This window comes from Callionymus lyra, chromosome 4, assembly GCF_982586985.1.
Source record: "Callionymus lyra chromosome 4, fCalLyr1.hap1.1, whole genome shotgun sequence".
NCBI lineage: Eukaryota > Metazoa > Chordata > Actinopteri > Syngnathiformes > Callionymidae > Callionymus > Callionymus lyra.
In genome coordinates, this window is record NC_141821.1 from 3,805,106 (window position 1) to 3,817,790 (window position 12,685).

The window sequence follows — 12,685 nt, forward strand, 5'->3', positions numbered from 1 at the left end:
AAGGATGTGTCTCCTGTCAAGGTTCATGAACCTTGTGGACCATAAGCTCTTTGTTGAACTTCTTTGTATTGAGATGAGGATCTAAAAACAGGCTGGCAGAGTAGATACCACGACTTATGATGGTGGCCCGCACTAGTCGTTTATTCACTTGGGATAGTTCTCAATCTCCAAGAAGAGATGGCAGTTGTGAAGATTTGTAAAAACATGATAGAACCCTCCCCGTCGGGGAATCGAACCCCGGTCTTCCGCGTGACAGGCGGAGATACTGTCCACTATACTAACGAGGATTGGACTCTATTGTAAAGCACAGAAGTGCATCACAAAATCCGTCCTGGAATTATTTTCAGATGTGCCAAACCTAGCCTACCCAAGGACTTTCAGTGTAGAGGAAAAAGCAGTTTGCTGCTGCAATTAACTGCTTTGGGAGAAAGAAGACATGGACCAATAGAAAAACATTCTGGCAGGGCTAGTGGCGCAATGGATAACGCGTCTGACTACGGATCAGAAGATTCTAGGTTCAACTCCTGGCTAGCTCGTACTCTCCATATTTTATTTGTCACAATGGTTTTTACCAACTTGCTGCTCTATTGCCCAGCTAGCTCAAAAGAACATTTGTTAATTCCCTACTATGCACCTTTTTGGCCTTTAATAGCAAGCAACATTAAGAGGGCAAAATGTATACGTCCTGGAGTTTTTGTAGTGGCTTTGAAATAGCCTGGCTAGCTCATACGGTAGCGCACCAGATTCTTATTATCAGGTTCTGTTCGAGCCCCATGTTGGCTGATGTTTGAAACCTCCCTGGACTACCTTCCTGCCCGGCTAGCTCAGTCGGTAGAGCATGAGACTCTTAATCTCAGGGTCGTGGGTTCGAGCCCCACGTTGGGCGTAATTTTAACCCCACTGGACCCTTCAATTGTGCACATGCCGTACGGGGGACTTTTTAGTGGATTACTTTGTCTTTGCGATTGGGACCTTAAACTTAGGTGTCTCTGTATCCATGATCAAGAGGTTGGGTCCCCCTTTCAAAATGTCTATTCCTTCAATAGTTTTGATCTGTTTAAAACTGACTATCTAAAAATTGGCATGATTAGTTGCAAAGGTATAAAGACTAAAGGTTGCACCAAGATTTGAACTCAGATCATAAGATCCAGAGTGCTAACCATTACACCATGGAACCATTAGTTTAACAGGTAGGTTAGGAAGTAGCTAGTTCATTTGATAGCAAAAGGATGTGTCTCCTGTCAAGGTTCATGAACCTTGTGGACCATAATCTCTTTGTTGAACTTCTTTGTATTGAGATGAGGATCTCAAAACAGGCTGGCAGAGTAGATACCACGACTTATGATGGTGGCCCGCACTAGTCGTTTATTAACTTGGGATAGTTCTCAATCTCCAAGAAGAGATGGCAGTTGTGAAGATTTGTAAAAGCATGATAGAACCCTCCCCGTCGGGGAATCGAACCCCGGTCTTCCGCGTGACAGGCGGAGATACTGTCCACTGTACTAACGAGGATTGGACTCTATTGTAAAGCACAGAAGTGCATCACAAAATCCGTCCTGGAATTATTTTCAGATGTGCCAAACCTAGCCTACCCAAGGACTTTCAGTGTAGAGGAAAAAGCAGTTTGCTGCTGCAATTAACTGCTTTGGGAGAAAGAAGACATGGACCAATAGAAAAACATTCTGGCAGGGCTAGTGGCGCAATGGATAACGCATCTGACTACGGATCAGAAGATTCTAGGTTCAACTCCTGGCTAGCTCGTACTCTCCATATTTTATTTGTCACAATGGTTTTTACCAACTTGCTGCTCTATTGCCCAGCTAGCTCAAAATAACATTTGTTAATTCCCTACTATGCACCTTTTTGGCCTTTAATAGCAAGCAACATTAAGAGGGCAAAATGTATACGTCCTGGAGTTTTTGTAGTGGCTTTGAAATAGCCTGGCTAGCTCATACGGTAGCGCACCAGATTCTCATTATCATGGTCTGTTCGAGCCCCATGTTGGCTGCTGTTTGAAACCTCCCTGGACCACCTTCCTGCCCGGCTAGCTCAGTCGGTAGAGCATGAGACTCTTAATCTCAGGGTCGTGGGTTCGAGCCCCACGTTGGGCGTAATTTTAACCCCACTGGACCCTTCAATTTTGCAAATGCCGTACGGGGGACTTTTTATTGGATTACTTTGTCTTTGCGATTGGGACCTTAAACTTAAGTGTCTCTGGATCCATGATCAAGAGGTTGGGTCCCCCTGTCAAAATGTCTATTCCTTCAATAGTTTTGATCTGCTTAAAACTGACTATCTAAAAATTGGCATGATTAGTTGCAAAGGTATAAAGACTAAAGGTTGCACCAAGATTTGAACTCAGATCATAAGATCCAGAGTGCTAACCATTACACCATGGAACCATTAGTTTAACAGGTAGGTTAGGAAGTAGCAAGTTCATTTGATAGCAAAAGGATGTGTCTCCTGTCAAGGTTCATGAACCTTGTGGACCATAATCTCTTTGTTGAACTTCTTTGTATTGAGATGAGGATCTCAAAACAGGCTGGCAGAGTAGATACCACGACTTATGATGGTGGCCCGCACTAGTCGTTTATTCACTTGGGATAGTTCTCAATCTCCAAGAAGAGATGGCAGTTGTGAAGATTTGTAAAAACATGATAGAACCCTCCCCGTCGGGGAATCGAACCCCGGTCTTCCGCGTGACAGGCGGAGATACTGTCCACTATACTAACGAGGATTGGACTCTATTGTAAAGCACAGAAGTGCATCACAAAATCCGTCCTGGAATTATTTTCAGATGTGCCAAACCTAGCCTACCCAAGGACTTTCAGTGTAGAGGAAAAAGCAGTTTGCTGCTGCAATTAACTGCTTTGGGAGAAAGAAGACATGGACCAATAGAAAAACATTCTGGCAGGGCTAGTGGCGCAATGGATAACGCGTCTGACTACGGATCAGAAGATTCTAGGTTCAACTCCTGGCTAGCTCGTACTCTCCATATTTTATTTGTCACAATGGTTTTTACCAACTTGCTGCTCTATTGCCCAGCTAGCTCAAAAGAACATTTGTTAATTCCCTACTATGCACCTTTTTGGCCTTTAATAGCAAGCAACATTAAGAGGGCAAAATGTATACGTCCTGGAGTTTTTGTAGTGGCTTTGAAATAGCCTGGCTAGCTCATACGGTAGCGCACCAGATTCTCATTATCATGGTCTGTTCGAGCCCCATGTTGGCTGCTGTTTGAAACCTCCCTGGACCACCTTCCTGCCCGGCTAGCTCAGTCGGTAGAGCATGAGACTCTTAATCTCAGGGTCGTGGGTTCGAGCCCCACGTTGGGCGTAATTTTAACCCCACTGGACCCTTCAATTGTGCAAATGCCGTACGGGGGACTTTTTAGTGGATTACTTTGTCTTTGCGATTGGGACCTTAAACTTAGGTGTCTCTGTATCCATGATCAAGAGCTTGGGTCCCCCTTTCAAAATGTCTATTCCTTCAATAGTTTTGATCTGTTTAAAACTGACTATCTAAAAATTGGCATGATTAGTTGCAAAGGTATAAAGACTAAAGGTTGCACCAAGATTTGAACTCAGATCATAAGATCCAGAGTGCTAACCATTACACCATGGAACCATTAGTTTAACAGGTAGGTTAGGAAGTAGCAAGTTCATTTGATAGCAAAAGGATGTGTCTCCTGTCAAGGTTCATGAACCTTGTGGACCATAATCTCTTTGTTTTACTTCTTTGTATTGAGATGAGGATCTGAAAACAGGCTGGCAGAGTAGATACCACGACTTATGATGGTGGCCCGCACTAGTCGTTTATTAACTTGGGATAGTTCTCAATCTCCAAGAAGAGATGGCAGTTGTGAAGATTTGTAAAAACATGATAGAACCCTCCCCGTCGGGGAATCGAACCCCGGTCTTCCGCGTGACAGGCGGAGATACTGTCCACTATACTAACGAGGATTGGACTCTATTGTAAAGCACAGAAGTGCATCACAAAATCCGTCCTGGAATTATTTTCAGATGTGCCAAACCTAGCCTACCCAAGGACTTTCAGTGTAGAGGAAAAAGCAGTTTGCTGCTGCAATTAACTGCTTTGGGAGAAAGAAGACATGGACCAATAGAAAAACATTCTGGCAGGGCTAGTGGCGCAATGGATAACGCGTCTGACTACGGATCAGAAGATTCTAGGTTCAACTCCTGGCTAGCTCGTACTCTCCATATTTTATTTGTCACAATGGTTTTTACCAACTTGCTGCTCTATTGCCCAGCTAGCTCAAAAGAACATTTGTTAATTCCCTACTATGCACCTTTTTGGCCTTTAATAGCAAGCAACATTAAGAGGGCAAAATGTATACGTCCTGGAGTTTTTGTAGTGGCTTTGAAATAGCCTGGCTAGCTCATACGGTAGCGCACCAGATTCTCATTATCATGGTCTGTTCGAGCCCCATGTTGGCTGCTGTTTGAAACCTCCCTGTACCACCTTCCTGCCCGGCTAGCTCAGTCGGTAGAGCATGAGACTCTTAATCTCAGGGTCGTGGGTTCGAGCCCCACGTTGGGCGTAATTTTAACCCCACTGGACCCTTCAATTGTGCAAATGCCGTACGGGGGACTTTTTAGTGGATTACTTTGTCTTTGCGATTGGGAGCTTAAACTTAGGTGTCTCTGGATCCATGATCAAGAGGTTGGGTCCCCCTGTCAAAATGTCTATTCCTTCAATAGTTTTGATCTGCTTAAAACTGACTATCTAAAAATTGGCATGATTAGTTGCAAAGGTATAAAGACTAAAGGTTGCACCAAGATTTGAACTCAGATCATAAGATCCAGAGTGCTAACCATTACACCATGGAACCATTAGTTTAACAGGTAGGTTAGGAAGTAGCAAGTTCATTTGATAGCAAAAGGATGTGTCTCCTGTCAAGGTTCATGAACCTTGTGGACCATAATCTCTTTGTTGAACTTCTTTGTATTGAGATGAGGATCTCAAAACAGGCTGGCAGAGTAGATACCACGACTTATGATGGTGGCCCGCACTAGTCGTTTATTAACTTGGGATAGTTCTCAATCTCCAAGAAGAGATGGCAGTTGTGAAGATTTGTAAAAACATGATAGAACCCTCCCCGTCGGGGAATCGAACCCCGGTCTTCCGCGTGACAGGCGGAGATACTGTCCACTATACTAACGAGGATTGGACTCTATTGTAAAGCACAGAAGTGCATCACAAAATCTGTCCTGGAATTATTTTCAGATGTGCCAAACCTACCCTACCCAAGGACTTTGAGTGTAGAGGAAAAAGCAGTTTGCTGCTGCAATTAACTGCTTTGGGAGAAAGAAGACATGGACCAATAGAAAAACATTCTGGCAGGGCTAGTGGCGCAATGGATAACGCGTCTGACTATGGATCAGAAGATTCTAGGTTCAACTCCTGGCTAGCTCGTACTCTCCATATTTTATTTGTCACAATGGTTTTTACCAACTTGCTGCTCTATTGCCCAGCTAGCTCAAAAGAACATTTGTTAATTCCCTACTATGCACCTTTTTGGCCTTTAATAGCAAGCAACATTAAGAGGGCAAAATGTATACGTCCTGGAGTTTTTGTAGTGGCTTTGAAATAGCCTGGCTAGCTCATACGGTAGCGCACCAGATTCTTATTATCAGGTTCTGTTCGAGCCCCATGTTGGCTGCTGTTTGAAACCTCCCTGGACTACCTTCCTGCCCGGCTAGCTCAGTCGGTAGAGCATGAGACTCTTAATCTCAGGGTCGTGGGTTCGAGCCCCACGTTGGGCGTAATTTTAACCCCACTGGACCCTTCAATTGTGCACATGCCGTACGGGGGACTTTTTAGTGGATTACTTTGTCTTTGCGATTGGGACCTTAAACTTAGGTGTCTCTGTATCCATGATCAAGAGGTTGGGTCCCCCTTTCAAAATGTCTATTCTTTCAATAGTTTTGATCTGTTTAAAACTGACTATCTAAAAATTGGCATGATTAGTTGCAAAGGTATAAAGACTAAAGGTTGCACCAAGATTTGAACTCAGATCATAAGATCCAGAGTGCTAACCATTACACCATGGAACCATTAGTTTAACAGGTAGGTTAGGAAGTAGCAAGTTCATTTGATAGCAAAAGGATGTGTCTCCTGTCAAGGTTCATGAACCTTGTGGACCATAATCTCTTTGTTGAACTTCTTTGTATTGAGATGAGGATCTCAAAACAGGCTGGCAGAGTAGATACCACGACTTATGATGGTGGCCCGCACTAGTCGTTTATTCACTTGGGATAGTTCTCAATCTCCAAGAAGAGATGGCAGTTGTGAAGATTTGTAAAAACATGATAGAACCCTCCCCGTCGGGGAATCGAACCCCGGTCTTCCGCGTGACAGGCGGAGATACTGTCCACTATACTAACGAGGATTGGACTCTATTGTAAAGCACAGAAGTGCATCACAAAATCCGTCCTGGAATTATTTTCAGATGTGCCAAACCTAGCCTACCCAAGGACTTTCAGTGTAGAGGAAAAAGCAGTTTGCTGCTGCAATTAACTGCTTTGGGAGAAAGAAGACATGGACCAATAGAAAAACATTCTGGCAGGGCTAGTGGCGCAATGGATAACGCGTCTGACTACGGATCAGAAGATTCTAGGTTCAACTCCTGGCTAGCTCGTACTCTCCATATTTTATTTGTCACAATGGTTTTTACCAACTTGCTGCTCTATTGCCCAGCTAGCTCAAAAGAACATTTGTTAATTCCCTACTATGCACCTTTTTGGCCTTTAATAGCAAGCAACATTAAGAGGGCAAAATGTATACGTCCTGGAGTTTTTGTAGTGGCTTTGAAATAGCCTGGCTAGCTCATACGGTAGCGCACCAGATTCTTATTATCAGGTTCTGTTCGAGCCCCATGTTGGCTGCTGTTTGAAACCTCCCTGGGCTACCTTCCTGCCCGGCTAGCTCAGTCGGTAGAGCATGAGACTCTTAATCTCAGGGTCGTGGGTTCGAGCCCCACGTTGGGCGTAATTTTAACCCCACTGGACCCTTCAATTGTGCACATGCCGTACGGGGGACTTTTTAGTGGATTACTTTGTCTTTGCGATTGGGACCTTAAACTTAGGTGTCTCTGTATCCATGATCAAGAGGTTGGGTCCCCCTTTCAAAATGTCTATTCCTTCAATAGTTTTGATCGGTTTAAAACTGACTATCTAAAAATTGGCATGATTAGTTGCAAAAGTATAAAGACTAAAGGTTGCACCAAGATTTGAACTCAGATCATAAGATCCAGAGTGCTAACCATTACACCATGGAACCATTAGTTTAACAGGTAGGTTAGGAAGTAGCAAGTTCATTTGATAGCAAAAGGATGTGTCTCCTGTCAAGGTTCATGAACCTTGTGGACCATAATCTCTTTGTTGAACTTCTTTGTATTGAGATGAGGATCTCAAAACAGGCTGGCAGAGTAGATACCACGACTTATGATGGTGGCCCGCACTAGTCGTTTATTCACTTGGGATAGTTCTCAATCTCCAAGAAGAGATGGCAGTTGTGAAGATTTGTAAAAACATGATAGAACCCTCCCCGTCGGGGAATCGAACCCCGGTCTTCCGCGTGACAGGCGGAGATACTGTCCACTATACTAACGAGGATTGGACTCTATTGTAAAGCACAGAAGTGCATCACAAAATCCGTCCTGGAATTATTTTCAGATGTGCCAAACCTAGCCTACCCAAGGACTTTCAGTGTAGAGGAAAAAGCAGTTTGCTGCTGCAATTAACTGCTTTGGGAGAAAGAAGACATGGACCAATAGAAAAACATTCTGGCAGGGCTAGTGGCGCAATGGATAACGCGTCTGACTACGGATCAGAAGATTCTAGGTTCAACTCCTGGCTAGCTCGTACTCTCCATATTTTATTTGTCACAATGGTTTTTACCAACTTGCTGCTCTATTGCCCAGCTAGCTCAAAAGAACATTTGTTAATTCCCTACTATGCACCTTTTTGGCCTTTAATAGCAAGCAACATTAAGAGGGCAAAATGTATACGTCCTGGAGTTTTTGTAGTGGCTTTGAAATAGCCTGGCTAGCTCATACGGTAGCGCACCAGATTCTTATTATCAGGTTCTGTTCGAGCCCCATGTTGGCTGCTGTTTGAAACCTCCCTGGGCTACCTTCCTGCCCGGCTAGCTCAGTCGGTAGAGCATGAGACTCTTAATCTCAGGGTCGTGGGTTCGAGCCCCACGTTGGGCGTAATTTTAACCCCACTGGACCCTTCAATTGTGCACATGCCGTACGGGGGACTTTTTAGTGGATTACTTTGTCTTTGCGATTGGGACCTTAAACTTAGGTGTCTCTGTATCCATGATCAAGAGGTTGGGTCCCCCTTTCAAAATGTCTATTCCTTCAATAGTTTTGATCTGTTTAAAACTGACTATCTAAAAATTGGCATGATTAGTTGCAAAGGTATAAAGACTAAAGGTTGCACCAAGATTTGAACTCAGATCATAAGATCCAGAGTGCTAACCATTACACCATGGAACCATTAGTTTAACAGGTAGGTTAGGAAGTAGCAAGTTCATTTGATAGCAAAAGGATGTGTCTCCTGTCAAGGTTCATGAACCTTGTGGACCATAATCTCTTTGTTGAACTTCTTTGTATTGAGATGAGGATCTCAAAACAGGCTGGCAGAGTAGATACCACGACTTATGATGGTGGCCTGCACTAGTCGTTTATTAACTTGGGATAGTTCTCAATCTCCAAGAAGAGATGGCAGTTGTGAAGATTTGTAAAAACATGATAGAACCCTCCCCGTCGGGGAATCGAACACCGGTCTTCCGCGTGACAGGCGGAGATACTGTCCACTATACTAACGAGGATTGGACTCTATTGTAAAGCACAGAAGTGCATCACAAAATCCGTCCTGGAATTATTTTCAGATGTGCCAAACCTAGCCTACCCAAGGACTTTCAGTGTAGAGGAAAAAGCAGTTTGCTGCTGCAATTAACTGCTTTGGGAGAAAGAAGACATGGACCAATAGAAAAACATTCTGGCAGGGCTATTGGCGCAATGGATAACGCGTCTGACTACGGATCAGAAGATTCTAGGTTCAACTCCTGGCTAGCTCGTACTCTCCATATTTTATTTGTCACAATGGTTTTTACCAACTTGCTGCTCTATTGCCCAGCTAGCTCAAAAGAACATTTGTTAATTCCCTACTATGCACCTTTTTGGCCTTTAATAGCAAGCAACATTAAGAGGGCAAAATGTATACGTCCTGGAGTTTTTGTAGTGGCTTTGAAATAGCCTGGCTAGCTCATACGGTAGCGCACCAGATACTCATTATCATGGTCTGTTCGAGCCCCATGTTGGCTGCTGTTTGAAACCTCCCTGTACCACCTTCCTGCCCGGCTAGCTCAGTCGGTAGAGCATGAGACTCTTAATCTCAGGGTCGTGGGTTCGAGCCCCACGTTGGGCGTAATTTTAACCCCACTGGACCCTTCAATTGTGCAAATGCCGTACGGGGGACTTTTTAGTGGATTACTTTGTCTTTGCGATTGGGACCTTAAACTTAGGTGTCTCTGGATCCATGATCAAGAGGTTGGGTCCCCCTGTCAAAATGTCTATTCCTTCAATAGTTTTGATCTGCTTAAAACTGACTATCTAAAAATTGGCATGATTAGTTGCAAAGGTATAAAGACTAAAGGTTGCACCAAGATTTGAACTCAGATCATAAGATCCAGAGTGCTAACCATTACACCATGGAACCATTAGTTTAACAGGTAGGTTAGGAAGTAGCAAGTTCATTTGATAGCAAAAGGATGTGTCTCCTGTCAAGGTTCATGAACCTTGTGGACCATAATCTCTTTGTTGAACTTCTTTCTATTGAGATGAGGATCTGAAAACAGGCTGGCAGAGTAGATACCACGACTTATGATGGTGGCCCGCACTAGTCGTTTATTAACTTGGGATAGTTCTCAATCTCCAAGAAGAGATGGCAGTTGTGAAGATTTGTAAAAACATGATAGAACCCTCCCCGTCGGGGAATCGAACCCCGGTCTTCCGCGTGACAGGCGGAGATACTGTCCACTATACTAACGAGGATTGGACTCTATTGTAAAGCACAGAAGTGCATCACAAAATCTGTCCTGGAATTATTTTCAGATGTGCCAAACCTACCCTACCCAAGGACTTTCAGTGTAGAGGAAAAAGCAGTTTGCTGCTGCAATTAACTGCTTTGGGAGAAAGAAGACATGGACCAATAGAAAAACATTCTGGCAGGGCTAGTGGCGCAATGGATAACGCGTCTGACTACGGATCAGAAGATTCTAGGTTCAACTCCTGGCTAGCTCGTACTCTCCATATTTTATTTGTCACAATGGTTTTTACCAACTTGCTGCTCTATTGCCCAGCTAGCTCAAAAGAACATTTGTTAATTCCCTACTATGCACCTTTTTGGCCTTTAATAGCAAGCAACATTAAGAGGGCAAAATGTATACGTCCTGGAGTTTTTGTAGTCGCTTTGAAATAGCCTGGCTAGCTCATACGGTAGCGCACCAGATTCTTATTATCAGGGTCTGTTCGAGCCCCATGTTGGCTGCTGTTTGAAACCTCCCTGGACTACCTTCCTGCCCGGCTAGCTCAGTCGGTAGAGCATGAGACTCTTAATCTCAGGGTCGTGGGTTCGAGCCCCACGTTGGGCGTAATTTTAACCCCACTGGACCCTTCAATTGTGCACATGCCGTACGGGGGACTTTTTATTGGATTACTTTGTCTTTGCGATTGGGACCTTAAACTTAAGTGTCTCTGGATCCATGATCAAGAGGTTGGGTCCCCCTGTCAAAATGTCTATTCCTTCAATAGTTTTGATCTGCTTAAAACTGACTATCTAAAAATTGGCATGATTAGTTGCAAAGGTATAAAGACTAAAGGTTGCACCAAGATTTGAACTCAGATCATAAGATCCAGAGTGCTAACCATTACACCATGGAACCATTAGTTTAACAGGTAGGTTAGGAAGTAGCAAGTTCATTTGATAGCAAAAGGATGTGTCTCCTGTCAAGGTTCATGAACCTTGTGGACCATAATCTCTTTGTTGAACTTCTTTGTATTGAGATGAGGATCTCAAAACAGGCTGGCAGAGTAGATACCACGACTTATGATGGTGGCCCGCACTAGTCGTTTATTAACTTGGGATAGTTCTCAATCTCCAAGAAGAGATGGCAGTTGTGAAGATTTGTAAAAACATGATAGAACCCTCCCCGTCGGGGAATCGAACCCCGGTCTTCCGCGTGACAGGCGGAGATACTGTCCACTATACAAACGAGGATTGGACTCTATTGTAAAGCACAGAAGTGCATCACAAAATCCGTCCTGGAATTATTTTCAGATGTGCCAAACCTAGCCTACCCAAGGACTTTCAGTGTAGAGGAAAAAGCAGTTTGCTGCTGCAATTAACTGCTTTGGGAGAAAGAAGACATGGACCAATAGAAAAACATTCTGGCAGGGCTAGTGGCGCAATGGATAACGCGTCTGACTACGGATCAGAAGATTCTAGGTTCAACTCTTGGCTAGCTCGTACTCTCCATATTTTATTTGTCACAATGGTTTTTACCAACTTGCTGCTCTATTGCCCAGCTAGCTCAAAAGAACATTTGTTAATTCCCTACTATGCACCTTTTTGGCCTTTAATAGCAAGCAACATTAAGAGGGCAAAATGTATACGTCCTGGAGTTTTTGTAGTGGCTTTGAAATAGCCTGGCTTGCTCATACGGTAGCGCACCAGATTCTTATTATCAGGTTCTGTTCGAGCCCCATGTTGGCTGCTGTTTGAAACCTCCCTGGACTACCTTCCTGCCCGGCTAGCTCAGTCGGTAGAGCATGAGACTCTTAATCTCAGGGTCGTGGGTTCGAGCCCCACGTTGGGCGTAATTTTAACCCCACTGGACCCTTCAATTGTGCACATGCCGTACGGGGGACTTTTTAGTGGATTACTTTGTCTTTGCGATTGGGACCTTAAACTTAGGTGTCTCTGTATCCATGATCAAGAGGTTGGGTCCCCCTTTCAAAATGTCTATTCCTTCAATAGTTTTGATCGGTTTAAAACTGACTATCTAAAAATTGGCATGATTAGTTGCAAAAGTATAAAGACTAAAGGTTGCACCAAGATTTGAACTCAGATCATAAGATCCAGAGTGCTAACCATTACACCATGGAACCATTAGTTTAACAGGTAGGTTAGGAAGTAGCAAGTTCATTTGATAGCAAAAGGATGTGTCTCCTGTCAAGGTTCATGAACCTTGTGGACCATAATCTCTTTGTTGAACTTCTTTGTATTGAGATGAGGATCTCAAAACAGGCTGGCAGAGTAGATACCACGACTTATGATGGTGGCCCGCACTAGTCGTTTATTCACTTGGGATAGTTCTCAATCTCCAAGAAGAGATGGCAGTTGTGAAGATTTGTAAAAACATGATAGAACCCTTCCCGTCGGGGAATCGAACCCCGGTCTTCCGCGTGACAGGCGGAGATACTGTCCACTATACTAACGAGGATTGGACTCTATTGTAAAGCACAGAAGTGCATCACAAAATCCGTCCTGGAATTATTTTCAGATGTGCCAAACCTAGCCTACCCAAGGACTTTCAGTGTAGAGGAAAAAGCAGTTTGCTGCTGCAATTAACTGCTTTGGGAGAAAGAAGA

The 12,685-nt window shown here is 43.9% G+C and overlaps 27 non-coding genes across 27 annotated transcripts; 19 read left to right on the forward strand and 8 right to left on the reverse strand.

Annotated features, from left to right (window-relative positions):
- Positions 1–215: 215 nt before the first annotated feature.
- trnad-guc (transfer RNA aspartic acid (anticodon GUC)) lies at positions 216–287 on the reverse strand. The gene has a single exon. It is a non-coding gene; the product is annotated as a tRNA-Asp (tRNA).
- Positions 288–463: 176 nt separating this feature from the next.
- Positions 464–536, forward strand: trnar-acg (transfer RNA arginine (anticodon ACG)). The gene has a single exon. It is a non-coding gene; the product is annotated as a tRNA-Arg (tRNA).
- A 277-nt stretch (positions 537–813) lies between these two features.
- On the forward strand, positions 814–886 carry trnak-cuu (transfer RNA lysine (anticodon CUU)). Its single transcript has one exon. It is a non-coding gene; the product is annotated as a tRNA-Lys (tRNA).
- A 554-nt stretch (positions 887–1,440) lies between these two features.
- trnad-guc (transfer RNA aspartic acid (anticodon GUC)) lies at positions 1,441–1,512 on the reverse strand. The gene has a single exon. It is a non-coding gene; the product is annotated as a tRNA-Asp (tRNA).
- A 176-nt stretch (positions 1,513–1,688) lies between these two features.
- Positions 1,689–1,761, forward strand: trnar-acg (transfer RNA arginine (anticodon ACG)). Its single transcript has one exon. It is a non-coding gene; the product is annotated as a tRNA-Arg (tRNA).
- A 277-nt stretch (positions 1,762–2,038) lies between these two features.
- trnak-cuu (transfer RNA lysine (anticodon CUU)) lies at positions 2,039–2,111 on the forward strand. The gene has a single exon. It is a non-coding gene; the product is annotated as a tRNA-Lys (tRNA).
- A 554-nt stretch (positions 2,112–2,665) lies between these two features.
- On the reverse strand, positions 2,666–2,737 carry trnad-guc (transfer RNA aspartic acid (anticodon GUC)). The gene has a single exon. It is a non-coding gene; the product is annotated as a tRNA-Asp (tRNA).
- Positions 2,738–2,913: 176 nt separating this feature from the next.
- Positions 2,914–2,986, forward strand: trnar-acg (transfer RNA arginine (anticodon ACG)). The gene has a single exon. It is a non-coding gene; the product is annotated as a tRNA-Arg (tRNA).
- Positions 2,987–3,263: 277 nt separating this feature from the next.
- On the forward strand, positions 3,264–3,336 carry trnak-cuu (transfer RNA lysine (anticodon CUU)). The gene has a single exon. It is a non-coding gene; the product is annotated as a tRNA-Lys (tRNA).
- A 554-nt stretch (positions 3,337–3,890) lies between these two features.
- trnad-guc (transfer RNA aspartic acid (anticodon GUC)) lies at positions 3,891–3,962 on the reverse strand. Its single transcript has one exon. It is a non-coding gene; the product is annotated as a tRNA-Asp (tRNA).
- Positions 3,963–4,138: 176 nt separating this feature from the next.
- Positions 4,139–4,211, forward strand: trnar-acg (transfer RNA arginine (anticodon ACG)). Its single transcript has one exon. It is a non-coding gene; the product is annotated as a tRNA-Arg (tRNA).
- A 277-nt stretch (positions 4,212–4,488) lies between these two features.
- On the forward strand, positions 4,489–4,561 carry trnak-cuu (transfer RNA lysine (anticodon CUU)). The gene has a single exon. It is a non-coding gene; the product is annotated as a tRNA-Lys (tRNA).
- A 554-nt stretch (positions 4,562–5,115) lies between these two features.
- Positions 5,116–5,187, reverse strand: trnad-guc (transfer RNA aspartic acid (anticodon GUC)). The gene has a single exon. It is a non-coding gene; the product is annotated as a tRNA-Asp (tRNA).
- Positions 5,188–5,363: 176 nt separating this feature from the next.
- trnah-aug (transfer RNA histidin (anticodon AUG)) lies at positions 5,364–5,436 on the forward strand. The gene has a single exon. It is a non-coding gene; the product is annotated as a tRNA-His (tRNA).
- Positions 5,437–5,713: 277 nt separating this feature from the next.
- On the forward strand, positions 5,714–5,786 carry trnak-cuu (transfer RNA lysine (anticodon CUU)). Its single transcript has one exon. It is a non-coding gene; the product is annotated as a tRNA-Lys (tRNA).
- A 554-nt stretch (positions 5,787–6,340) lies between these two features.
- trnad-guc (transfer RNA aspartic acid (anticodon GUC)) lies at positions 6,341–6,412 on the reverse strand. The gene has a single exon. It is a non-coding gene; the product is annotated as a tRNA-Asp (tRNA).
- A 176-nt stretch (positions 6,413–6,588) lies between these two features.
- On the forward strand, positions 6,589–6,661 carry trnar-acg (transfer RNA arginine (anticodon ACG)). The gene has a single exon. It is a non-coding gene; the product is annotated as a tRNA-Arg (tRNA).
- A 277-nt stretch (positions 6,662–6,938) lies between these two features.
- Positions 6,939–7,011, forward strand: trnak-cuu (transfer RNA lysine (anticodon CUU)). The gene has a single exon. It is a non-coding gene; the product is annotated as a tRNA-Lys (tRNA).
- Positions 7,012–7,565: 554 nt separating this feature from the next.
- On the reverse strand, positions 7,566–7,637 carry trnad-guc (transfer RNA aspartic acid (anticodon GUC)). The gene has a single exon. It is a non-coding gene; the product is annotated as a tRNA-Asp (tRNA).
- A 176-nt stretch (positions 7,638–7,813) lies between these two features.
- On the forward strand, positions 7,814–7,886 carry trnar-acg (transfer RNA arginine (anticodon ACG)). The gene has a single exon. It is a non-coding gene; the product is annotated as a tRNA-Arg (tRNA).
- A 277-nt stretch (positions 7,887–8,163) lies between these two features.
- On the forward strand, positions 8,164–8,236 carry trnak-cuu (transfer RNA lysine (anticodon CUU)). Its single transcript has one exon. It is a non-coding gene; the product is annotated as a tRNA-Lys (tRNA).
- Positions 8,237–9,388: 1,152 nt separating this feature from the next.
- trnak-cuu (transfer RNA lysine (anticodon CUU)) lies at positions 9,389–9,461 on the forward strand. Its single transcript has one exon. It is a non-coding gene; the product is annotated as a tRNA-Lys (tRNA).
- A 554-nt stretch (positions 9,462–10,015) lies between these two features.
- Positions 10,016–10,087, reverse strand: trnad-guc (transfer RNA aspartic acid (anticodon GUC)). The gene has a single exon. It is a non-coding gene; the product is annotated as a tRNA-Asp (tRNA).
- A 176-nt stretch (positions 10,088–10,263) lies between these two features.
- trnar-acg (transfer RNA arginine (anticodon ACG)) lies at positions 10,264–10,336 on the forward strand. Its single transcript has one exon. It is a non-coding gene; the product is annotated as a tRNA-Arg (tRNA).
- Positions 10,337–10,613: 277 nt separating this feature from the next.
- trnak-cuu (transfer RNA lysine (anticodon CUU)) lies at positions 10,614–10,686 on the forward strand. The gene has a single exon. It is a non-coding gene; the product is annotated as a tRNA-Lys (tRNA).
- Positions 10,687–11,488: 802 nt separating this feature from the next.
- Positions 11,489–11,561, forward strand: trnar-acg (transfer RNA arginine (anticodon ACG)). The gene has a single exon. It is a non-coding gene; the product is annotated as a tRNA-Arg (tRNA).
- Positions 11,562–11,838: 277 nt separating this feature from the next.
- On the forward strand, positions 11,839–11,911 carry trnak-cuu (transfer RNA lysine (anticodon CUU)). Its single transcript has one exon. It is a non-coding gene; the product is annotated as a tRNA-Lys (tRNA).
- The last annotated feature ends 774 nt before the right edge of the window (positions 11,912–12,685 follow it).